The following is a 25,292-nucleotide window of genomic DNA, read 5'->3' on the forward strand; positions in this document are numbered from 1 at the left end:
ACTTGCATGAAACTGGAGAAAAAGAAGAAAGAATCTCCAGATACAATACGATTCCATGCAATATTATTGTCAACTCATTTTTTTAAATGAAGATATACTCAGTAAGCCTATATGTCTCTGGTCTATGTGTCATAAATATAAATGCTGGCTTTTTATACCAGTAGAAGCAAAATCTAGAAGCATCACTGATTATTTCTGTGTGACTGGGAAAATAAGGGTTTCCTTAGCATTGCATCCACATCAATTTTTATACATTCAACTCTACTAAAATAAGGATAATATTGCAAGCGTGCCAACTTACTCAAGCAGTTTCTGATAGTTAAGTCACTGTAAGTAATACTTTAACCTGAGAATAGGTTAAGACAGCATCTGATGAACCCTGGCTTGATTTTGTAGGTCTATTGATCTTGCTTGCTGTTATGTTACTTTGCAGTAATCTGCAAACAAAAGGCTATATTGACTTTGTTTAGCCTCAGCTCTTGTGCCAACCTCTGTTCTGTTCCTCTCCCCATCTGGTACTACTTCAGCAGTAATTTCCTTGTTATTTTCATTAGTAGTGTGCTTGTGCGAATGCTTTTTGCATAATCTCTTTCCACTGCATTTTGAATTCTTTCTTATACACCCCGTGGGGGTAATCTGTTAATTTTTCTTCGTACAGAAAAAAAGATCCTGTTTGTTGCAAGCAGTGCAAAGCCTGGCAGGGAATGGTTGCGAAGTAGCGCTGAGTTACTGCCATGCTTGCCACATTTTGGTTTTGCTTGGTTGAGAAAATATTCGGATGTAATTCAAAAACCTATTTAAAAGAGGCCGCCAAAGGCACTAGTTTGTAATTTTTATTCCTGTGCACTGTTAGAGGGACTCGGCAACAAGCACCGTACAAAGTTAAGACTAACCTCTTGTGGTGGGGTGGATAGAAGGGCAAACTGAAAAAAATCTAAGTAAAATTTTGAATTCAGTAAATGTTAATGGGAAAGGAAATACAAAAAATGCTTTTTGGTTAAGGAAATGTTTTCCTGTTCTATTGTCACCCAGCGCTGGTTGGGAAGCTACTGGCAATCATAACCTTTCTCACAACTTGAAGAAGAGAAACTGCTTGTAATTCTGGACTACGATATTCTGACCTGATAAAAGGGTCATTTTTTTGAGTGTCTGATGTGTGTCCTGAGTATTGAAACCTTTCCTTCGTTAAGAGCAAAGCAAAAAATTTCCAAGTGCATGTGAATGGTGGGGGTACAGGCTGCTGCAGGCAGATCTTACTAGGGAAGCAAAATGAGAACCAGTAAACAAAAATAACAGTGTTATTTGACTTGTGAGAAATTTGGACTGAAACCAAAGATGATACAAATAAGCTCTGAGTTATCTTACTGCCTTGCAGTCAAACCGGTCAATGGTATTGATATGTTTCCATGGAAAATGCAGTTGCACTGAATCAGCGTTTTCTTAGGTGAGCATTATTTTGTCAGTGGACCATTTCTGTATTTTCTTCCCTCACGAGACCCATGACCATTTCACAGCACAGAAATGAGTGTTGCTCAAGAAACATGCACTGGTTCAGTGTTTTGTTCTATCACTGAAAGCCTCACTTACTGAACTCTACACTGACCCTGCTTTGGATGCCGAATGAATAATTGCTGGCTTTTTCCTCTTTCTTAGAGAAACTTCCTACAGATGAAAGAAAAATATAGGAAATCAGGATGTTATTTCAAGAGAGACATGACTTGCTAGAACTCTGGGAGGTTATGGGGACTTTGTCTGTGCCAAGGTACATTTTCTTGTAGTGAAGTAGCACACAGACTGTTCTCTCTCTGACGGACATCATGAGCTGTTCTGGGGGTTGTCAACATTTTCAAGCTCTTTGACTGCAGAATGCTTAGTTTCTCTTTCATCAGTGACTTTAAACTGACTTTTTTTCCCCCTGGGTTGCACAGTGTCTTATAATTAATGGGGAAAATATGTGAAGAGGAAAAACAAGGTCCACAAAGGGTCTTTTAAAATGCACTTTTTAAAGATTGTTATTTAAATACCACAGAGCTGGAATCTGTTGAAAATACAATCTTGACTTCCTCAATGCTCAAGCCAATGGAAATCTATAATAACCTCTGGGGAGAGAAAATCAAAGTTTGCAGGTTCAGTGACTGTGAGAAGACTCGTCAGCTCCAAAACTGAGTATTCATGGCATCAAAGTAGTTTTGTACTAAACAAAATTATGCTTTTTGAAATAATTTCCTTTGGTTTATTTCTGCAGTAACTGCACTGGTTAATCCTTATTAAACTGCAGAAAGGAAGGGAATGCATTGCGGCCTGTAAATGAATATCAAACGGTAAAGAGCACCTGTAGGAATGTAATGATGTATCGCTAATGGATAACTTTGCGGTGTTATGGACAATGCAGAAAAGTACAACAAAGTGGGTCAGGTATCAGTAACTAGTGGTTACTCTCTAGCATTTCACTAAGAAAAGGAATGATAGAGATCAAGGGAATTAAGATCCATATCCAAGGAAAGGACAACATAGACAATTAGAGGGACTGCCTTGAACTCATTTTATACCTAGCTCTTCTATCATGTCATGTTTAACTTCAATTGAAGAATCAAATTGATTGAAATTAGAAGATTGAAATAAACATGATTACATTAAAAAGAGGAATTTGCAACTGATAAAAGGAAATACTTTTCTGTACAACTTTGGATTAAACTGTAGAACTTTTAAGCACAGGAAGCTATTGAGGTCATGAACATAGTATTTATGAGATAATAAAATAGATATTTATATTGTATATCCATAACTGCTGTAATTAATGACAAGTACTTCTGTAAGGATTTAAAACATTGAGCTTCAAGGTTTAAACAAATATTGGTTGGAGATGAGGTTTGGGAGCACATTATTCTGCATCTTCTACCTTGTTGTGGAAGAAGAGATTCATTGAATTAACATCTTGGTATTGCACTGAAGGTGGCCAGCTGCACACCAGCTAACATGTAGTCAGCATGCTGAGGGAAGAGATTATTCCCCTCCATACAGCACATGTGAAACCACAGCCGGAGTGTCGTGTCCAGTTCTGGGCTCCTCAGTACAAGAGAGACATCAACAGAGTAGAACAAGTCCAGTGGAGGCCACCAGGATGATCTGGGGGGTGAAGCGGAAGGTGTGCAAGCAGAGACTGAAAATGGGTTTGTTCAGACTGGAGAAGACAAAGAGCAGATCTTACTGCTGTTTACAAATACCTACTTTGAAAGAATAGAGAAGATGGATCCAAACTCTTCTCAGACATATGCAGTGGTAGGACTGGAGGCAGCAGACACAAGTTGGAATGTGGGAAATTCTTTTTCAGTAAGTTTTGTTGGCTGTTTCTTTATTTAACCATGAGTGTGGTCAAATGCCACCTGACATGAGGGTAGAATAACTTGTTTGGAGTGGCTGTGGTATCTCCGTTCTTAGAAGTACTGAAAATGTGCTGAGATATGGCTGTGAGCAAACTGGTGTAAGCTGACTGTAATTCATAGTCAGTTTAAATGATAATCATATAAAAAAATACTTCAGAAAATATTTTATTGTCAGAAATTAAACTATTTATAACATTTAACTTCACACTTAGTATCTGTTGCTTATGGATAACTGGGCAAATGTCAAACGTTTCCAGTAGTCAAATATATTTTTGGGGGGTTTTACATCTGGCAAGGGGTTTTGGAGCTTTGATTTTTGTGTGGTGGTTTGCTTTTATTTTTGGTGGTGTGTCTTCATTGGCCCCTCAGGACAAAGGAGTGGGGTGAGTCCCGGCTGATACGTTATTTGCAATATGAATATCTCCAAATCTCATTTGAAGAGGCTTGTATGTGACTCTTTCTAAGGTAAAGTTTATGTAATGATGTCAGTGTTGCTCTTGTGCATTATACTATAATTTCTTAAACAATCTCTTTTAAAAAAATTGATTGTGTATTAGAACTTGCATTCATGCAGTAACTGGTTGCAAGGTGTCTATATTAAGCACTGCTGAAACAGATCTCTTATAATTCTGAAATTGTGTGCAGATTATAGTATATTCAGCTTTATAACACCTTCAGCTAATTTTTAAATGTACTCTTTCAATAATTCTATCACTCAGTTGTCTAACAAGTTGCTCACAGCATAATGAAGTTTATTCTTAGACAGTGAAAGACAGAACAGCTACCTCCACTGGGCTTATACTTGCTTTTTTTTGAGAATAATTTTTGTTAGGAAGGAATGTACCTGAGGGTTGATGCCTTGGCAAGCTGATTCTGGAAGTATGTTCTGGAAACATAGCAGAGGGGTGTATGAGAGAGAGTTACAGATAATGGGATACTGTGATAAGGAAGGTGAGGAACATTCACTGCACTACTGGGCTAGTTAGCAGAGGAAAAGGAGCTGTTTTAGCAGCACTGGAAAGATACAGATAGAGCTTGAATAAACATGTGGATTTCATGAAGAAGAAGAGGTGAAAAACAAAGACCATAGAATCATCAAATGGTTTGGGGTGGAAGGAACCTTTAAAGGTCATCTAGTCCAACCACCCTGCAGTAAGCAGGGACATCTTCAACTAGATCAGATTGCTCAGAGCCTTATCCAGCCTGGCCTTGAATGTTTCCAAGGATGGGGCATCTACCACCTCCAGTGTTTCACCACCTTCATTGTAAAAAAAGTTTTTCCTTATCTAGTCTAAATCTACCCTCTCTTAGTTTAAAACAATTACCCTTTGTTTATTGCAACAGGCCCTAATAAAAAGTTTCTCCCTGTCTTTCTTATAGTCCCCCTTTAAGTACTGGTAAAGGCTGCAATAAGATATCCCCGGAATCTTCTCTTCTTCAGGCTGAACAACCCCAACTCTCTCAGCCTGTCTTCATAGGAGAGGTGCTCCAGCCCTCTGATCATTTTGAGGCCCTCCTCTGGACTTGCTCTAATAGGTCCATGTCCTTCTTACATTGGGGACTCCAAAGCTGGACACAGTACTCCAGGTGGGGTCTCACCAGAGCAGAGTAGAGGGGCAGAATGACCTCCCTCAACCTGCTGGCCACACCTGGCTTTTGATGCAGCCCAGGGTGTGGTTGGCTTTCTGGGCTGTGAGTGCACATTGCCGGCTCATGTGGAGCTTCTCATCAACCAGTACCCCCAAGTCCTTCTCCTCAGGGCTGTTCTCAAGCCATTCTCCGCCACACCTGTATTTGTGCTTCATAGGAGAGTTGCTCCATCCCTCTGATCATCTTCATGGCCCTCCTCTGGACATACTCCAACAGGTCCACGTCCCTCTTATCTTTGGGGCTCCAGAGCTAGACGCAGTATTCCAGGTGGGGTCTTCTCATGAGAGCGGAGTAGAGGGGGAGAATCACCTCAACCTGCTGGCCACACTGCTTTTGATGCAGCCCAGGATACGGTTGGCTTTCTGGGCTGTGAGTGCACATTGTCGGCTCATGTTTAGCTTCTCATCAACCAGCACCCCCAAGACATTCTTGGCAGGGCTTCTCTCAATCCGTTCTTCCCCTGGCCTGTATTGACACTGGGGATTGCCCCGATCCAGGTGCAGGACCATGGACTCACTTCTTGAGCCTGTCCACATCCCTCTGGATGGCATCCCATCTCTCACATGTGTCAGACACGCCACTCAGCTTGGTGTCATCTACAAATTTGCTGAGGGTGCACTTGATCCCACTGTCTGTGTCACTGATGAAGATATTAAACAGTACTGGTCCCAATACAGACACCGGAGGGACACCGCTCGTCACCGATCTCCATCAGGACATTGAGCTGTTGACCACTACTCTCTGGATGTGACCATCCAGCCAATTCCTTTTCCACCGAATAATCCATCTATCAAAACCATGTCTCACCAATTGAGAGAGAAGGATGTTGTGGGGGACCGTCTCAAAGGCCTTACAGAAGTCCATGTAGATGACATACATAACTCTTCCCTTGTTCACTAATGTAGTCACTCCAAGATGATCCTCCTGCCTTGGAGATGAGAATAATAATGGAGATAGGAGTTTGAAAAGACATGAGTTAAACTGAGCGTAACTTTAGGAATCATTCCTATGGAGAAGGGAGCTGGACCTATTCAAGAAGATGAGGTTATACGTCTTATATCTGACTGTCTCACAGTGCGGTAAGAACAACTTAAAGCCATAAGCCCGGTTTCACATCAAGGCAAAGAAGGGATGAATAGCCATTAGATATTACAAAAGATATAAAGAAATGCCACATTGATAGCAGAGGAAGTCACTAGTGAGAACAGTACAGAACAGTCAGAAACAAATATAGCAACAGACTGAGACTAAGTAGTGTAAGAAAAGAAATTTGAATGATTCTTCCTTATATTACTGACACATTGCCCTTGCATTCATTTTGTAATTAGTATCACAGTGACAAACACTTTGAGAAAACATGCAAAAAACCCCATCTAGGCTATTCAGTATAACAAACTCTTGTATGCAAAACAGCTTCCAGACCCTTGTAACCTTTAAGATATGTGTATTCAAATGGTTGAATTGAAGCAGCTCTGCAGCAGTACTGAATTGAAAGTAAGCAATTGGCAAAATCTGAAGACTTTTTTGTGGAATTAATTCAATTGTGACCTAAACTGCTATGAAAACTCAGTTCAGCTATGTAGACAAACATGAAACACTTGAAGCAGCGTGCAACTTGTAAACACCAAATATTTTCCCTTATCCTGTTTGCATTTCTAGCACATTTTTGTCTGCTTGTTCTACTTCCATTTGATAGGAATACCAAATGAGGCATTACTGTAGTTGCAACTATATGAAATGCACTGTGTTCATTTGTCATGCTGCATTAAACTGTACGGGCATTAATGACCAATACAGGGAATGGTGTCATTAAACAGAGGCTTAAATAGACAGAGCTGAGATCATTAATGAAGGCAGTAGATAGGAGATACAAACTTCTGGGACAAATTACCAGCATACCCAATTTATTACTGTATAAAAGTCCACGAGATGTGGAAATAGCATTGAAAATCAGTAGGGACGTAATGCTCATCTTGTTTGAAATTAAGGAGTATTTGTTAAAGAGAGTAGCTCCATTACAGGTTTTAGGCATTGCTTTCCATTGCTAGGCCCATGGGAGCTGGGCCATATGCAGCTTAACCCCTTAAAACGAAATGCTGGATTTTCAGGTTGTGTGATCTCACGATACCTGTTTACATAGCTGTGCTGAAGTTACAGTATAGATGTAGTGTCTCAGAGGATAACTGTGTACTGTACAAGCAGTGCATAATCTCTTTTATAGTGTAGCTGTTTGTACTCTGTATAATCTCTTACTTAGTTTATCGCAAATGCACAGTCCTTAAGTAAATGTGCTGCAAGGTTTTATGAGAAGACATGGATTACATTTTTCAAAACACTTCAGCTCTGTTTCCAAAGAAAGTGCCAGTAGCACTATGCATTGTACAACTGCATCTTGAGTGGTAGGTTTTGGAATGCCAAACCGAGTTTGGCATCTTTGTGCCGAACAGATTTTATGGAGTGAATGGTGGGTTTACAGAGAGGGTTGCCTGTTTAGGATGGAGTTTACAGTAGGTCCATGGCACATGAGGAGAGGAAGGAGAGGGAGGCACCAATCCTAAACCAGCACAGAGTGAGGTGAATCTGAAATTTAGTTTCTCTCACAAATTTAGATGACTTCCTGGCTCTCAGTCAGGGCCTTATTAAGAGGTGGGATGGCTCCGTGGCCGCTGTCACTGTAGATAAGGATGGTTAGTGGCTCTGATCCATGTCTTATGAGGTGCCATCACCCAATTTTTCTGGAATGGCTGAACAGCAAGTGCAGTTGCACAGGAAGCAGGGAACCTGAGCTACAACTCCTTCCTCAGATCCTGTCAGAGGGATTGAATATGCATCTCCCCAGAGAATAACTCCCTCACCTGCCTAGGAGCAAGACTAAGGAGTCGTACTCCTTCTTCCCACCACATCTCCTGCTGAGCTGGAGTTGCTGCGCAGCCGTGGCACAAGTCCATGGAGCCAGGCAGCAGGAAGCCAAAGGCGTTAGGTCCCTGTAGCTCAGCCATGAAGGTGGCAGATTTGCTTTCTCTTGGCTGCTTGTGTAATTTGAGGAGCAGAGCCACTGCAAAAGCAGTGATGTGCCCCGGGCATTGCTGTGGGAAAGAGTGAGAGAGACAGCTTTCAAGTCTTACTGGCTGCTGCCACTTCTCCCTCCTACTCCATATTTTTCGTGTGACTACGGACAAAGCGGTGGCAGCCTCCTCACTACTTCTGTTGTGAGCAACACCTAGAGGAACCTGAGAGGGATGGGTGTCCTGGGTATGGAAGATGCCAACTGCAGAGCCATGAAAGAGTGATTGAATAAAATGCGCGAGCAAAGCTGCTGCCAGATAACCTAATTGGAGGACCAGAAATAGCACAACCCATTAGCATCGCTTGGGCTGCAGTGGAAGTGGCCTGAGCACTTTTGACTTGTGATGAAGAATGTTGCCATACAATGTCGAGGGTGTCTGCCCTGTTCTGTGCAACGTAGACACATGCCCTTGGATAGTTCTCTGCCTTTTGAATGCTGCTACTCAAGCAAATGAGCCAGTTTTTTGTCAATCCTGTTTTTGAATGTGTAACTCCAAATTCCTCCCAAGGCATATTTTAAGACTTTTATTTCTATCTCTGAATATGTTTTGCGTTGCTTGTGTTGCTTGGGCATATAAATATATCTCAACCTCAGACCAGAATGAGACTCAGCAGGCAGGCTCCAGAGATGTGGGATAGTCAAGGCCCAATTCACTGATGTAAATAATAAAGGAATAAGGATCTTTAGTCAGGGCTAAGAGCCAGCCCTGTGAGCAGAAAGACTTGTGAGGCTGGAGGGACCATGAGGCTTTAGAAAATGCTGCTCCAGGGGACCAGGCTGTTTAGCAAATCTTAGCTGGTGCATCAAGGGGTATGTGCTCCATCCTGTGCTGGATGCCGAAGAGGACCTGTTCTGGAGATTTGAGGTAGATACCTACTTACCAATGTAGCTGTACCTATTGTTGTATTTCAGCCTGCTATTTCAGTCCCACTTCTGGGGCCTGTGTAATCCTTTAATGTGGTCAGAGCCAAACGCACTTGGCAAGGGAGCAGAGGAGACTTGCAACAGTGGCTTGTGATAACTCCAAAATTAAGAGACTGGGAAGGGATTGGCCTGAGGCCAGCACACTCTAAATGTACAGAGCACCCTGCTGTAGTGCTGTTACCTGGAGAGGAGGGTTTTGAAATCGAGGGTCAAGACAACCAAAGGCCAAGAGGTGGACTTGAGTGGTTTAACCACAGAACAGGCTATGTCCTGGCCTGGGCATAGCAAACATGGGGAACGGGCTGGCGTTGAAGCAGATGTACCTTGAATGCCTAATTCTCTTAAGCGCTCTGGAAAGTGAGACGGTCTGGAAGGTATACACAGACGTCGTGGAGAGTAAGGTGAAAACTTCCTTTTTGCTTTCTGAATAATTTTTACTTGTGCATAAATGTTCATTGTCCCTGTAATAATCCTTCCAGAAGGCAGGTGAAGTAAAATGAATAGTACTTTTTCTTCACAACGACTGCTACTTCAGTGCCTCTTCATGTGCTGTCTGTTGGTATGGAAACGTGATGCTGAAGCTTTGAGAGCTCTTCTGCAGAGGCCAGTGTTTTCAACAAGACCCTCACCTCTCCTGACTGTCTCCAGCTGATCTGTCATCTGCAGCTAAATCCTAATTGGAAACTGATCACAAACTGGGGCAGTGTTCAGGGATGAAGAGAAGGAACAGTTTGAGCTTCTTAATAATGAATACAGAAGGTTGTAACGCAAGAGCAGGGTGGGTAGTGGAGGAAATAGTAATCTCAAATGTGGAATACTATCTCATTTTCTCAGTTAAACTTACATGGCTTCCTCAGTGGCGGATTCTGCCCAGTTTTCATACTTTTATGGCAGTAGTACACATTGAGCAATGTTTGCTTTCAGTCTGCTCATGCGACTGTGGTTATAATAATGACCAGGCAAAAAAATAATGTCTGCCTTTTTGATGAGAGTACATTGGCATATTTATACTTTTTGAGACAAATGAGTTAGAAGTTAAGAATTACGTTGACATGTTATTATTGTATTTATTAAGTCAGTTTATTTGAGTAAATATCACATCTCATAGAAATTTTTGTGAATGCTAGTCTCTGCTACTAATAAAACTACCCCCATACTTATGGATGATAAACGTGTTTGTAGGTACCTACTGCCTCTAAGCCCAGAAAAAGGAAATGACATAAAAATGGTTGAGAACGTGTTAAAGATTTCTTTTCACTGTAATACTTTCACTTAGCTGCTCTTTGACCTGCTGCATTATAATTTTTTTCCAGTGAAATAATATCGAGGAACTGCTGGATAAAATCGTTTTGTTCTGCTTTGCCCCGTGCCTTTTTCAATCATGTCATTAACAGGAGATCTTTAGCACACTTGTGTGAAATCATTGCCCAAATATTTTCAGCATGTCTCTGTTGAAGTACTTTGTCACAGGGGTTCATTTAATGGGAAAATCGAAGGGGGTATCACTCATATCTTTTAACGCACTGCACATTTGACACAAATCCACAAAATTGATGGTCATAGCTTCAAAGCATCCCATGGTGGCACAAATAGCTTCTCATTCTGGTGGAATATTGTTTTAACATGTCAAAGTGTATTTGAGAAGTAATATGATTACCCGTGGATAATGCTCTTGGCCTCATTGTGGTGATTAAATAGATGCTCAGTTTGCAGCGAGTTCCGCAGCCCTCTGTTAAGCCTGACCTTTTCTCCTGGCTGCAATGCACCATGGCACATTAGCATGTGTTCCACTCGTTACAGCGAGAGGTGATTGCCGTCCTGAAAAACGTCAAATATCCCAGTTAGTACACGATCCGCTTTTCTTTTCCCTTGGCCTTAGCCCACTGTCACTGAATATCCTGAACAAATGCTGAAGACAGTTGGCAATATCGTAGAAAAATTGATCCCAGCATCTGGCGCAATGTGTTTGGCACAAGCTCGCACTTAGAGTGTTGTGCCTCTCTTTGTCCCACTGTCTCCGTTCGTCTCGCATAAATACGTCTGTCTTTAATTCTGAATCTTTCATATAGTGGAAGGTGACATAACTGTGGTTCAAAATGAATCTGGCATATAAAGCAGTAATAAAAGGACCATATGTATTCAGAAAAAGGAAAGTTTAAAAGGCCAAATCTTGCTTTACAGCTTGAGGCACATTTCCTGAATGTTCTAGCAAGCCTTTTTGGTGCTCTTGCTTTTTGGTGGTATGGGGGTCTGTCATGACAGAGAATTGGTATGACCACACCATAAGTAACGATGGAGACTGAATCCTAATCTTGTTAAACATGAATTAATTTCATTGGTCACAGTGGAGATGTTTCAAACCAACACTAATGTAATGAAATCGGAATATCATTATAGAGAGATGCAGTGTTCAGCAACTTAGAAGGTACAATATTGTTGACATGGCTGGGGCAACAAGACAGGATTGTGCTACCTCAGCCCTTCCTGCTTTTGGTGTTGCGCTTCGTGCTACCTCATCCCATTTTTACGGGGCTGTTGCTGTTATTACTACACACTGCAGTGTTGGGTCTGCTGTCGTCTTAGTCTATGAACTGGAAGCCACTGTAGATGCGTCGTAAGAGCTGGTAGATGAGAACAAGGGATATGTCTCTTAATAAGGGAAAAGTGTGCAAAAGGTGGTTTTTTATGAGAATCAAAGCAGATTTCGGAAATCAGAAGTAGTGGTTTACCTCCGATTCCTACCACAAAATCTCTTCCAGGAATGCCACTAAAGTGTGGACAGTGTATTAGTGAGGCATTAGTTTGTCTCCCATGCAAATGCTGGCTGGCTGAGCTAACGCAGCAACTGGCCAGCTCAGGCTTGAAATCCTATTGCTTTCAGATGCTGTGGAACCTTTTTGTGGAGGACTTGGGATGCAGTGCAGTTGGCTTTAAGTGATGGACTCCTGCTTCTCTGCAGTGTTCGCTGCTGCTCTGTATTTTTAAGGATCCTTAGCAGAACCTACCTTAAAGAGGAATATTTCAACTCTGCTTTTATTTTCTCCTCACATGAAGTAAAAAATTAAGTTCATTGTCTACAGGGTGGGTGTCAGATTCTGATTTTACATCAGCATTAAATTAATCAAAAAATTAATTAAGTTAATTAAAATTAATGTGGTTGATTTAAAATAGGCTTCTAGTAATGTAACAAACATGGGACTAGGGAAGGGCTGGAATTATACTTTAGGAAGAGCATGGATTGTAGTCTGGTCTTACATCGCTGTAAAGCTCCCTCTATTTAAATAATTCTGCTGATTTCAGTGTCAGATCAGAAATAGTTGGATTATTTGACCTTTTGAATCTGTTCTAATTGGCTTCCTGCTGCTAAGCAAACTATCCTCTTAGACACGGTGTTCTTTCATTTGGAGAGGCTTGTGTCACTTCACTGAAAATAGAGGTCATATCCTCAGTTTGTGTATGTTATGCAGTTGCATTCAAGTTAATAGTTATGTCTGTTTTCTGACCTGGGAGCATATCCCACATTGTCTGATAATCATATTGCATCTATGGAAATAGATAAAAGCAACAAAGTGGGAAGAGATGGTTTCAATATATAATGAGGTAGATATGCTTGGTTTCTGTTAAAATCTTCAGCATGCTCTGTAACACCACATTATTCACTTCAGTGTTTGTTCTCAAGCACCAGGGCTCCTGCTTTAGCGATGTGTTAATGCTTGATCAAGCCTTGAAGCTTAAAGGTTTTAAACATAACACTGAAAACAACTTCAGCTAAGAGGTGAATCAGAAACTTTGATACTCTGGTCTATCATCTATGCAGAAGAGAATCTTTCAAGACGCACTGTGCATACCAACGCTTCTTACAATCCCTGCAAGTTGGGAGAAATTGGCATTCCTTGATATTAAATTAATCTTTTCTTAAAAAAGGGTAAAAATAGGGTGAATACAGAGCTCAGAGATAAAAACTGAATTACTGTATTTTTGCTGCAGTGCAGCTCTGAAGAATGATCTGTGTACTGAACCAGTGGATACTTGGGAACAGTGAAGTTAATATTACCTCCTTTAGTTAACCTTAACTTTTTAGCTGCATGTCCTTCAATGTATTTTCAATATTTACTGTTTGAATAACATGCCTTTGCAACAAATGGCTGAAAACAAACTAATAAATGAAAGCATTCTGAGAACTGATAGTTTCCCTAGTCCCACAATAACCCCATTAGTTATTGTCTGGACAGCTAATACTATATTTTGTTGCATAATGATGTTCTTCCCTTCTGATTTGGTTATCAAAGCCTCTTTCCATTAAATGCTTTTTAAAATTCTTACAGAGAAGGGGAGAAAAGAATATGCTTTCTCTGAAAGGCAGCGTGTCTTCTGTTTTGAGTTTTGATCTACATTAGTGGTTTTAACCCTTAGGTCTTCTAGCTGTCCATTTAGCTCAAAAGAGGAAATGGTGGCTTGGGTTTGTATGCCACATCTCTGATAAGGGCATTTGCTGTTCCTACTGCAAAGCTATTAGCTCTTTCTCTGCAATTTAGTTTTGGTCTTTTTGGTATTACTTGGGCAATGATGTGACAATATGGTGATGCTTGCTATTCATTCTTATCTGTGATATTTTGCTTGGGATGACAGACCCTTTTGCTGCCCCAACTTAACTTCCAGGCATCAGAAAATCTGATGTGATGACTAGGAGTACTAGAGAGATCCGACTCCTGGCCCAGTTGTACTATTTATGAACTAGTTCATTTCTGCAGCTACAAGTCTCTCATTTATTTGCATCACCTTAGCAAGATCGGGGCTGTAAAGAGGAATGTTGTTGAAAACTTCTAGTGAACTTTTGGGCTCTGGTAGTTTGCTATGTGCCAGACTGCAGCCTGAGAGTTGAATCAAGGCTGATTTTTGTGTCCCTGAGGAAGTCCCTGAACCTCTCCTTGCTTGAGTTGTCAAGGATTAATTCGTTCATGTTTCAAAAAAACTTTGAGATTGTCATCTGGATGGAGTCATAACAGTGCAAAGTGTAAACAGTGCACCACAGTCTATGGTTCAGCAAACTAAAGAAGCACCAAGCAATAGATGCAGCTGAATGCTATCCAGGTATTGCTAAATCATCTTTATGACCCTAGGGATTGTAGTGCTGAAGTGTAAACGTGGGTTTTTTTTCTTTGAAATACATTGAAAAAAATGAATAAATTGTTTACTTGTAAGATGGTTGTCTCTTTGAAAGTCTTCATACCCACAGTTTGTGTGTTGCAAGTGAAATGTGGTGTTACATTATCCACATATGACTTCTCAGATGTTTTTTCACAAAAACAGTACAAATAAATTGTCCTTAACTTATTGTTTGCAAAGTAAGTTTCCACCTCCTGGGTTAAAATTCTGAGAAGGCATCTTGCTTGAGTAGTAAAATATACAAATACAATTGTATATCATTCGTTCTCATGCTCCTTGTTATGCTTGTGTGAATAGCACAGATCTGATTCCTGCCGTATGTGGCTCGTTTAAAAAAGTGACTGTCCAAATGTCAAAGTTCTCTCAAATGAGCTCCCTTTTTAGATTTGTATATTCATTGTTGTCTTCTAACTAGGCTTTTCTTTCATGATCTGAAAAGAAGTATTAAATCTAGAACATTTCGGTAATTTACAGCAAACTTTAAGCAATTTAAATATATAGTTGGAAAGGAATAAATAGTTTGCAAAGAATAGCATTTAGAAGAATGTTCCTTTTAGCATGAGCAGTATATTTGTTAGCAGACTGTGGTTTACTCAAGTTTTTGAGTTTTTTCAGCAAATGTTTTTGAACGTTTACTCTATTGATTGACGGTGAATATTCAGCGTTTGAGCTCTCTGCCTGCAGGCTATTGATCAGAAGCATTTTATAATGGTTTTTCTGCTCCTTGATTAGACAAACATGCAAGCACTCTGGCACAGATAGTTGTGTGGGTGAAGCTGAGGCTTGGTTGCCAGGAACACTCTTTCTTGGGTTTTTAAAATTTCTCCAAAGCCTTTGGTCAGAAAAACAAGGTGACTCAAACATTTCAGAGGACCAACCCGAAGGGCTCGAAAAGGGCTCAAAGAGGACTAAAAATGTCCAAATAAATATTTGCAGATATATTTATTTTAGCTTTTTCCTTATTGTATTTCGAACACAGAAGGAGGTCACAAGAGTACGTAGATCCAAATGATCACATCTGTAAATAGCAGTAGCATTAAAGGTTACTGCCTAATGTGGGAGAAGCACTTCTGTTGATCTTTATCCTTCAGCTGTGATCCACAGAAACCCGATTGGGTTTGAGCACCCCGATGACAGTGGGGATATGGGTGGCACTGCCTCCTCCATGACCAAGCCCTTAGCTAACTGATGTCTGGGGATTCTAGGCAGCAACATCTGTAAAAAGAAGGATATGGTCTGTTTCCAACAAAAACATTGAGATCCCTGTGATGCTGAGGGCTAGGAATAAGGAATAGGGGAAAACTATTAACTTACATTAAACTTACATTTCTTATGGTGTGTGAAAGCCCCTCGTAAAAAGCAAAGTGCATTAGAGCTACTGAAAACACTGTTCAAACTCTGATCTGTCTCCTTTTAACTTGTCAGCTTTGGTTCACTTTGGTTCACATAAGCTCACTTTGGTTCATGCAGGGGGTCAGGGAGAAGAGCAAGAATTGTGCTCTTCAGCCATTGAGCTGCTGGGAAATGTCAAGCTGTCAGGCTCTGACGGTGGGAGCCAGCGGAGCTTCTGAAGTCACGTAGTGTAAGATGGCATCTCTTCTCTTTTCCATGGCACTGTTCTAAATATGACCTCAGCTACACAGATAAGCTGAAGCTCAAGCCTCAGGGAGAGTATGAGAAGAGAAGGGTGGATGCCAATAAAACACTTCTCACATTCAATAGCACGACAGTGTTTGAAAGTCAGAGGGAAGGTTGGTTCAACTCTCCCTAGCCCACATTTTATCTGCTGTGTCTGGGCACGTGCTCTCTGTGTATCTTTACTGGGGTTCATAAAGTGGTTTGTACTGGGAGTAATGCAAACTGAATTATTTATTTCACTTAAGGCAGATCTTCATAAATTGTTTGGGAACTGTGAGAGTATTTGTTCATCCTTATTTGACAAAGGCTGAGGTTTGCAAAATATGTTGTATTCTTTGAGGTCCTGCCTTTCACAGTGAAGTGAAAACAAGGATCCGGTGAAACTAAATGATAATTTTGTTCTTGAAATTGGTAGGCCTAGGACTTGGGATTGATTTATCACCCTGATTGAGCTACTGAAAAATTTTAAACAGGCAAATAACAAATAATGAGTTAGAAATAATACAGTTTTCTTGCATTAAATCTTTATACATTTTTCTTTTTTCTGGTGTGCTGAGCAGTCCAGCTGACTAAGATGACACTCCTTTTGTTGCTTTGCTTCCTCTAACTTTCAGCAGCGGCCAGTCTGTCCGTAGAGGGTTTCTCTGTTGGGAGGGACCATCATTTTGAGGCTATTTTGAGAGTGCCTATCAATGGGGGCTCTGCTAAAAGAAATAGGTGAATGGTATACTGTCAGTCCCCTGTAGTGAACAGGGAGCAAGAAGTCTGATATATCTGGACAAACTGAGTTCCATTTCAGAATAACAAGCAGATGGGTAGATTCCTTTTGCTACATGACCCACTGCTACAGTGGTTACCCCTGCATTTATTTAGCTGTGTTTGCTCTCAAGCACATCTGTACTACGGCCATTTTTCACTTCTGTTTATTTGCCGATATAAGGCATATATATGATACTCCTCTTGCTGAAACTGAGAGTAGCACTGAAAACCCTTCTTTCACGTAGCAGAATATACAGAGTGCTTTGAAGGTCCTTCAGTGAGACAGCTGTAGTGATCTAAGACTTCAAGGCACACAGAGTGCTCAAGAACACAGGTTGAAATTCTGGTCTTGAGCTTTGCTTTTACATTTTCTTGTCGGCTTTTTTTTTTTTTTTCTGCCTTCCAGTTTTGAAGTTGCTGATAGAAGATGATCATGCTTCCTACAGTCTCTCTGTAGCGCAAAAATTTACCAGACTTACCACAGAGAAAGAATCATAGAATCACTTAGGTTGGAAAAGACCCTTGGGATCATCAAGTCCAACCATCAACACCACTCTACAAAGTTCTGCCCTACGCCATATCCCATAATACCACATCTAAACGATTCTTAAACACATTCAGGGATGAAGTGCAGGCAAAACTAGAAAGACAAAAAAATCCCAAGCAGTGAAGCAAACAAACCCCCAAAACTTTGAGATTCTGTTGCCTCCTATAATGGCAGTTGTGGAGATGGTTAAAAAGATCTTTTGGGAGTCTTCCAGTTTTGTGCTGTGGTCCCTGTAGACCACTGCAGAAGCCAGAATCATGGTTGCATGCATTTGCCTTGATCGTGCTATATGTTTATTTCGTTTGTGTTACTCATGCTCCAGTTCAGCCGGGCATTGTTTCTGCCACAGGGTACACTGTGTAGTTGTGCAGTCATGACCAGTTTCTGTTTGCTGGGAGGGAAGTATTGCTTCTGCTAGCTTCTGGACCCTTTCTGCTGGCCCGCATGGAGAAGGGTCACAGGTGGAGGTGAATCAGTTCTGTGAAATTTGGGCTGAATTATTAAAATCTGGCAGCTGAATGCATCACCAGATAGTTAATGGGAGGTTTGGAAAAGGCTTTTACATGAATGTAAGGGTGATTATTTTTCCTTTGACTTGTAAATAAGCTTACACATTGCTCTGACTTATAACACAGCTATTCCTGGTTCTTATTTGTTACATCTCATTATATCTTGTACTTTATTTTACATTTCTTGAACTTTCAACTTTTTCAAGAATTTAATTAGAGTGTTTCTGGCAAGCATTTGTGTATCATTATTGACATATTTCAAAGTAAGCACGTTTCTCATCATCTTGTTGCTTCTTTGAATCTTTCTTTTTTTCCATGGAAAGAGAACATTAGGCCCAATTCTTAAAGGATGTAACCTACATACTGAGGGCACACATTTATCTGCTGTTTGTCTATGCAAAACTCTAATCCTAAATATAAATACTCATCTGGTAGTTATTTGCATGCACGCAAGATGGTGGATGCATCCACACAAAGCTCTTTTTTTTTTTTTTTTGTTTTTCTTTTTCTGTCCCCACTTGTGCTGGGGAAGAGCTCTGTGATGCTGAGTTACCATGGAGTGGGAAAGGAATAAAATAATCCACGCTTTTTAGTCAGTAAGAACAGTAACAGCTAGAAAATCTTAATTCATTTATACCAATTATGCATTGATTTTATGTATTGATTATATTACTGATTTATACTATTTTATTTCTTCAGTTTGGGATTGGTTTTTTTGGCCTGGAGAGTACATGTTTTTATGGGTTTCCCTTTCTTATGGCACAATTCCACTGTTTTGGTGGGGCTAGGATGACCACGGCACCAGGATTTGAAAAAGCCAAAAATTGCCACAAATTTTTGTGGTGTCCTCACTTTTTGATGGCTCATCTTTTCTAGGAGAAAATTTTTTCTTTAAAAGATTCTTGACAGATATTTCAGTAGCATGTAGGTTGTGATGTGGAGCACCAATTTAATTAACTTGTAGATATACCCAAAAGCTAAGCTGTTGCTTGAGATGCTAATTCTGACAAACCTCAGCCTCATACTCTAGATTCATATTGGTTACAGACCGAAGCTGGAAGAATGATCTTTTGACCCTGATGTGCTGGAGGCCTAAGAACCAGTTAAATACCTTGTGAACTTCATGGTAAAGCTTCTTGAGGATATACATTTGGTCTGGTATCAACATGACTAAGCCTGTCTGAGCCATGATGCAGTGGACAGATTTCTGTGAGAGAGCATGAGGACTGTATATCATGAAGTATAAATGGATAAACTATAGCAGTACTTTATAACAGTTAAGCCATAAAATAAGAGAACAAGGCCACCATGTAAGATAACTGTAATGTATGGAACAGGTAGTGAAGCTCTAAAGCCACAGCAGAGTTTGATTACTTAAAGGAAATCAATTAAACAATTTGCAAGGATTGCTAATGCCATCTTGCTTTGGGAAAGCAATCAAAGCACAGTACCAGTACTACATGAACAGCAATCAGTTAGTTGTAGACAGTGAGCAAGAAATAGGTCTAAATTGTCTCCGTAGATCATTTACCCAGCTTTTATACAATATGAAAATTACAAGTTTATAAAAAGTGTTTTGTGGATTAGCTCAGAACACTCAGACATTGTCCAGTCACATCCTTTTGGGCTGTAAAGAGATCTCTGTTCTGCTTCTATTAGTGATTGCTCTTTTGGCGTAGAGAATTTCTTAAAAAGCTTTCAACTCTGTAGTGTGGGGAAGAATCAAAATCAAAGTGGGATTTACAAAGTACCTGTTCTGTTGAAGCCAGCTATTACTGGTGCTTCAATGTCTTAGCTTCTAAAAGATGTGACCTTTGCAAATGAAGTAATAAAGCATATATACAAAAGAAGAGGCAGTAAAGGATTTATGGCGGTGCATGCATTTTCAAAGTTTTAAAGGTTTCTTCATTCATTATCTTCTTCAGTTTCTCCTTCCAAGGGACGGACAGTTTAAGTGGAGCTTGTTTTTCTTTTTAGATTTAATGAAAGCTAGAGACTGCATGATTAAATACATGCTTGCAATAATGAGGTAACAATATCAAGGCACTGCTATGAGTGCTAAAAGAGTACCTTGCGCTATTTGTTTAGAATATCACACATGCTTCAATTTGTCTGGGCTTTCCTGGGTATCATTGCACCAACACATTAAGATGTCAGTGGAAGAATCACTGCAAGGAAGCACTGGGGCTCTCCGCGACATCTCAGGCCTCCCTTCCCGAGTCACAGCTAGGGCAGGGTAGATGTTCACTACTAAATCTTGCACACACAGAACAGTTGATTTCCCTCTGACAACCCTTATTCATCCCCACAATACAAAATGGCTACTACTCCTGTCACCCAGAATGGTAACACATAGCGCTAATACTTGCTTTTTTTCTTTCCCACCTGTGTCAGGCTTCAATCTTCATGGTTCTTCTTTTGCTGTCTGTTGAGAACTAGCTCACTCTCTGTCTGCCAGGAACGGGAGTCCAGATAACTCCTCCCAGCCCCTTTTAATTGCTGCAAGCTCCCATCTTTCGATTTTCTTCATACCTTTGCCCATGCTGTACTAGTCCACTGACAATGTAGAAGTGAAGGTTTTTTTCCTCCTTCTATTACTGTGCTGTAGAGTTTCAGACCTTGTCCTTTTCCTTCAGGCCCTGTGAAAGTCCATGTTTGCCCACATCTCCAGCCTGATTACTTATAGTTCTGTCTTCACTCCATTGTTTCCCACTCATCCATAAACATGGTCTGTGTCTTAATTTTGGAGATGGTCATTTCAGGTTGAGCTTGATAAGTTATTACACTTTTGTCGTTGATATTCCTTCTTAACAGTTAGCACTTCCATAAAGCCAACAAGAGGTGAGTCTTTGCAAATGAAACCCTCATTTCTGGTTGAACCTCCATGTGCTTGCTTGACAGCAGAAGCCAGATGATCTCGTTCAATATTGTCCTGCCTTCTCTATCTTACACGCACTGACTACATCCCTTTAAAAAGCTGGCAGTGAGCTCTTCGAGGCAACGCTTGTGACACATGTGAAAACCATAATATAAAATTCTGTGTGTTGAGCATAAGAGTGTTTATTTTAAAACAAAATAAATGAGGTAGAAAAGAAAGCAGCTGAGTGTATTGTGTAACTGAGAGATTCTTGGGAGGGTACTGAATCAGGATGAAACCATTTGCACAATAACCATATGGTTGTTTTCTGTATAAGAAAGGCCTTGCTTACCTGGATGATGTTTTTGCATTAGCTGCCTGATTTGTTATCCACGCTCTCAAACATTCCTATTTCTGAATGCTCTGGATTCAACAGGATGTTTCTCACTCAGCTCTATTGTCATTACACTCATTAGACTCAGCATCAAGAGGCAGCCTGGGAAGGGGATAGAACATGGTTTAGTGCAAATTGAGAGATGCTTGTGGGATGCCTTAAAAACAAATAAAAATATTCTGAAACAAAACCAACACAATATCATATTCCAGCTGCGAATGCTTGTGGTGTTTGTGTGATTTTGGTGCGGATTAGAGCCTATGTGATAATGGGCTGGGAAATAGGCGGTGGCATTTTTAACAAGAGGTTAGTCCTAAAACTCTCTGCATGCATTAGTGGAAAGAAGTGGTAACAAGGTGGTGAGATTTGCTGACGGTTTTTTTATTTCATTAAGCCTTGATTCACATCCATGGAACTTAATAAATACATGTTAATTTCTGCTTCACCCCCACATGTGGGTGGCTAGGGGATTATAGGAAATTCTGCATATTCCCTTTCTTCCCCTTCTTCTCTCCACCACAGAGACACACAATGCTCTCTAACTTTTCTACTCCAGAAGAAGAGAAGAGTAGAAGAAGAAGAGAAGAGAAGAGGACAGGTCCTCTTCTCTCACCTGTAGTTTTTCGGACAGTTGATGAGATCTATAAGAGAGTACCCCAAGCTATTCACTGTTTGCCATTCCTCTATCTGCTAGGAATGTTTTCTGCCCATCTTAGGTATCATATTTCTCAATGTAGGCCTGTATGAACTTTCTGCAGTCTGTCTGTGCAATGATGATATATACTCATTTCTCCAAAATGCTGTGCTTTTACGTGGTAATTAATTCAGATAGCTGCTTTGTGGCAAAATCCTAGCTGGAGTCGAGTGGTCCTTACCTTGACATAGCTAGGTGTCCTGGTTCCACTAGGTGAAATTGATATATTGTCCTCTCAACTACGGTTGACCTCAGCCAGCTATGTTAAGATGATATCTATATAAGCTGTTTTTCTTACAATATGTTCTAGCTAAATCTGGTTAGTTGTCTTGCTGTCAAATAGCCAACTTTTTTCTGGCAATAAAAATATAAACTCAGTGTACTGACAGTAGAAGAACTCCATCAGATGGAGCGAGGGTGGTGAAGGTAGAAGCTTGTGTTCTTAAGAAGAGAGTAGAAAGTATCCCATTTGATTCTGAGTTGAAGGGTGGGTGGTTTTCCTTCCCTTCCCTTCCCCAACTCTGGTTTCATGAACATCATCTTGTGATTTCTCTTTCTGTAGGTATTTGTTGGGAAATCCTGACAGGTGCTACGGCGCAGGGGCAGAGCCTACCTGGATGATTTGATTCATGATTCTGGAGAAGTTTCGTTCCAGAATTTGTAGACATTTGGCTGTCATCTTTATTACCTCCTGAAAAGGGTCTAAAAAAGTCTCTTCTGTGTCTGTATATTAAATTCCTAATACTAAATTTTATCTTCTTTGTGGAAGAAATGCCTATTGTTACTTTGCATTTGTACAATATCTACTATGCTAACCTATTGATCTCTGGTTAGAACAGTAAGATACTGTGTCAGTACTCCTAATGCTTATAAAAATACAAGTGAGTTGTAATTTTTTTTTAATTTCTTGTGTTGTAGCATACTAAACAGAAGCAAAAATCTGTTTGACTGGGCCTTATAACTCTTTTTAGATTGTGATAAATCATTCTTTTCTTGGATCAACTTCTCACTGGTTTTTTTTGTGTTTTTGTTTCTGAGCTTATGCTTTAAATTCGGTAGTAATAGGTAACTGTGATCATAGGTCTCATGATGCTTGGCAAATTTAACAACAGCAGGATTACTGCTATGGTCAAAATTATAATTTTCCCTGTGTATCTTACAGTAGTAGAAGTGACTCATTCTAAAACTAAGGCACTAATAGCATGAGTACTGTGTACGTGTAAGACGTGGTGGGAATTCTCATAATGTGTGTCCTTAGCGGGCAAACAACCAAAGACTGAAATTAAGAATGATTGATGTGGCTTTAAGGTGGGATTTTGGTTGGGGTTTTTTGTTTGTTTGTTTAGGGTTTTTTGTTTGTTTGTTTTTCCAGAAAAGACCCGAAACCGGGAGAGATTAAACTATGTGCACAAGGTCATACAGGAACAGGAACCTGTTACGGAGTCAAGAACTGAGTGCAGCTCTTCAAGTCTTGGGTATCTGCTTGAATAAAAGACAGGTTTTGTTTGTTTATGACATTCTCTTTTGATCATTTGTACAGTGTCATTTCAGTCATATTGGAAAGTTGTGTGATGGGCACTGAATTGAATGTGTTTCACTTTTTCAGTTGGTGCTCACTGTTTATTTGGGAATGATCTTTCTTAATTCCTCCTCTCCTTTTGGTGTTGTTTCCTGTACCTCAATTGTATCCAATTGTGCAGCAAGATTATAGATTTTAGAGCAGTTGAGTTATTAAAACAGAAAGGAGGAAAAAATTTGCAAAGCAACTGTTTCCCCAAGAAGGAATGATGTTGTGCACCTGCATTTTAAAAAAACCTAAACAAACCAACCAAAACCACCCAAAATCAATAAAACTTCTCTATATTAAGCAAGTACGAAATAAAAAAATTTGGGTTAGGGGAACATAAAATATATTGTTTGCATAACGTAATTGCTAATGGTACTTTATTTTTAACATGTGAATTCCTTGCTATTTCTACTCAAAAATCACATAAAAGACACAGAAAAAAATAGCATAAAACACCCATGGAAATTCCTGCCTGATACCTGAATTGCAATATCAAAAACATGACTTCAAATGTGACATTTCTAAACAATCCAAAATAATTCATTTGGAGTTCACTTGACTTCAGTTATATGTTAAGAAGCAATTTTTAGAAAGTCATTCCCATTTAACTGCTTTTGCGTATTGCAGATTGTTACCTAAGGAAAAAATGTATAAGAATTCTTGCTGATGATCTAAAGAATGTGAGTAAGATAGCTGGCAGATGGCTTACAGATATCATTCTGAAATATCTTATACTGACAAATAACAACGGTGTATATAATTAGCAGTCTGCAGATGGTATCCAAAATGATCTGCACTTAGTACAGAAATTCTTTTTCTTTTATTTTCTTTTTCTTGACAGAGTATTTTTGAGAGTCAATTTTGAAAACATGGTTCATAGTGCCACTCAGGATAGACCCAGATGTAGCTTGAGAGTGTATTCCCCATCTGGTTCTGTGTGAGAACAGCCCTGTGGCACTGGGGTCCTGGTCCACGTGCAGAGTGTGTTGCCCCAATTTAAGTAATAATGACACATAGGTAGATCATATTAGACTAATATACAGTTTGCAGACTTGTAAAGAGAGGAGGTGGAGACAAGGCACAATGGAATCATTCTGCTTTTATTCCTCTGAATTTAGTGAATTATGAGATATTTTAAAGCATGCAATGCCTCTGCAGTCTGAATGTTCCTTTCAACGCCAATGATTGTACTTGCACTTTCATACTGGACCTAATGCTGATCTCTGCTGGTGTTTTTTCACACAGATGTCAGCAAAAGCAACTGGCAAAGAAATAGACTTCAATGATATCTTACTGTAAATGACGTTGCTTGCTACTATTTATTTGTATTAGCCTGCCAGTTAGGAGCCTTCATCTCTGATCAGTTCCCGCTGTCTTTGGAAGTACAAAAAACCCAAACAAACCTAATGTCTTGCTTTAAGGAATTTTCTACTTGGTGTAGACTCGAGGCTACAGATGAGCATACGCAGCTACCTGAGAGACTGTAAGGAAACAGGAAAATGATGTTTTGTCATCTTAGTGTATGACTTGTTTTGGTTGTATTGCTGCTGAGGAGAATATACAGTTTAAGAGGGGAGATTGCATAAGGAACAGTGGGAAGACAATTGGAAAGATATTTATTCCAAAACTCACCGCAAATAAATGATGGCAGGAGAGGTCATAAGCCCAGTAGGGACTGGAAGTAGTCTCTCAATAGTTAATGAAAGATTTTGAGAAGAGGTAGTGAAATACCTTAAAAGTGAAGGAGGAAAATTAACTTATGACTTTTGTGATAGGGGAAGGAGTCCATAGAGGGATACAAAGTGAAAAAGCTGATGTAGTTGAAGTGATTGTCTAGGAATATGATCCGTCCTGCAGTGTTTGGGATGGCTATGAACAGGTACAGGATTTATTTTTCAGAGCCAGAATAAAAGGCTTATTACAGTAAGCAACATGGAAGTGAGAGTGTGAAAGTGAATTTTAGTAGCATGACAGTAGCCAGACAGGAAAGATTATAACTCAAAAATGATACGCAAGATAGCTCTACAGAATTTGGCTGTGTGCTCAGAATTGTAGATGAGACAGAGTTTTATCATCCTGAATAACATGGGAAACGGTGAGTTATAATGATCAAAAAAAGAGAAAGGGCCTGTAGAAA

Source organism: Rissa tridactyla, chromosome 3, assembly GCF_028500815.1.
Source record: "Rissa tridactyla isolate bRisTri1 chromosome 3, bRisTri1.patW.cur.20221130, whole genome shotgun sequence".
Classification (NCBI taxonomy): Eukaryota; Metazoa; Chordata; class Aves; order Charadriiformes; family Laridae; genus Rissa; species Rissa tridactyla.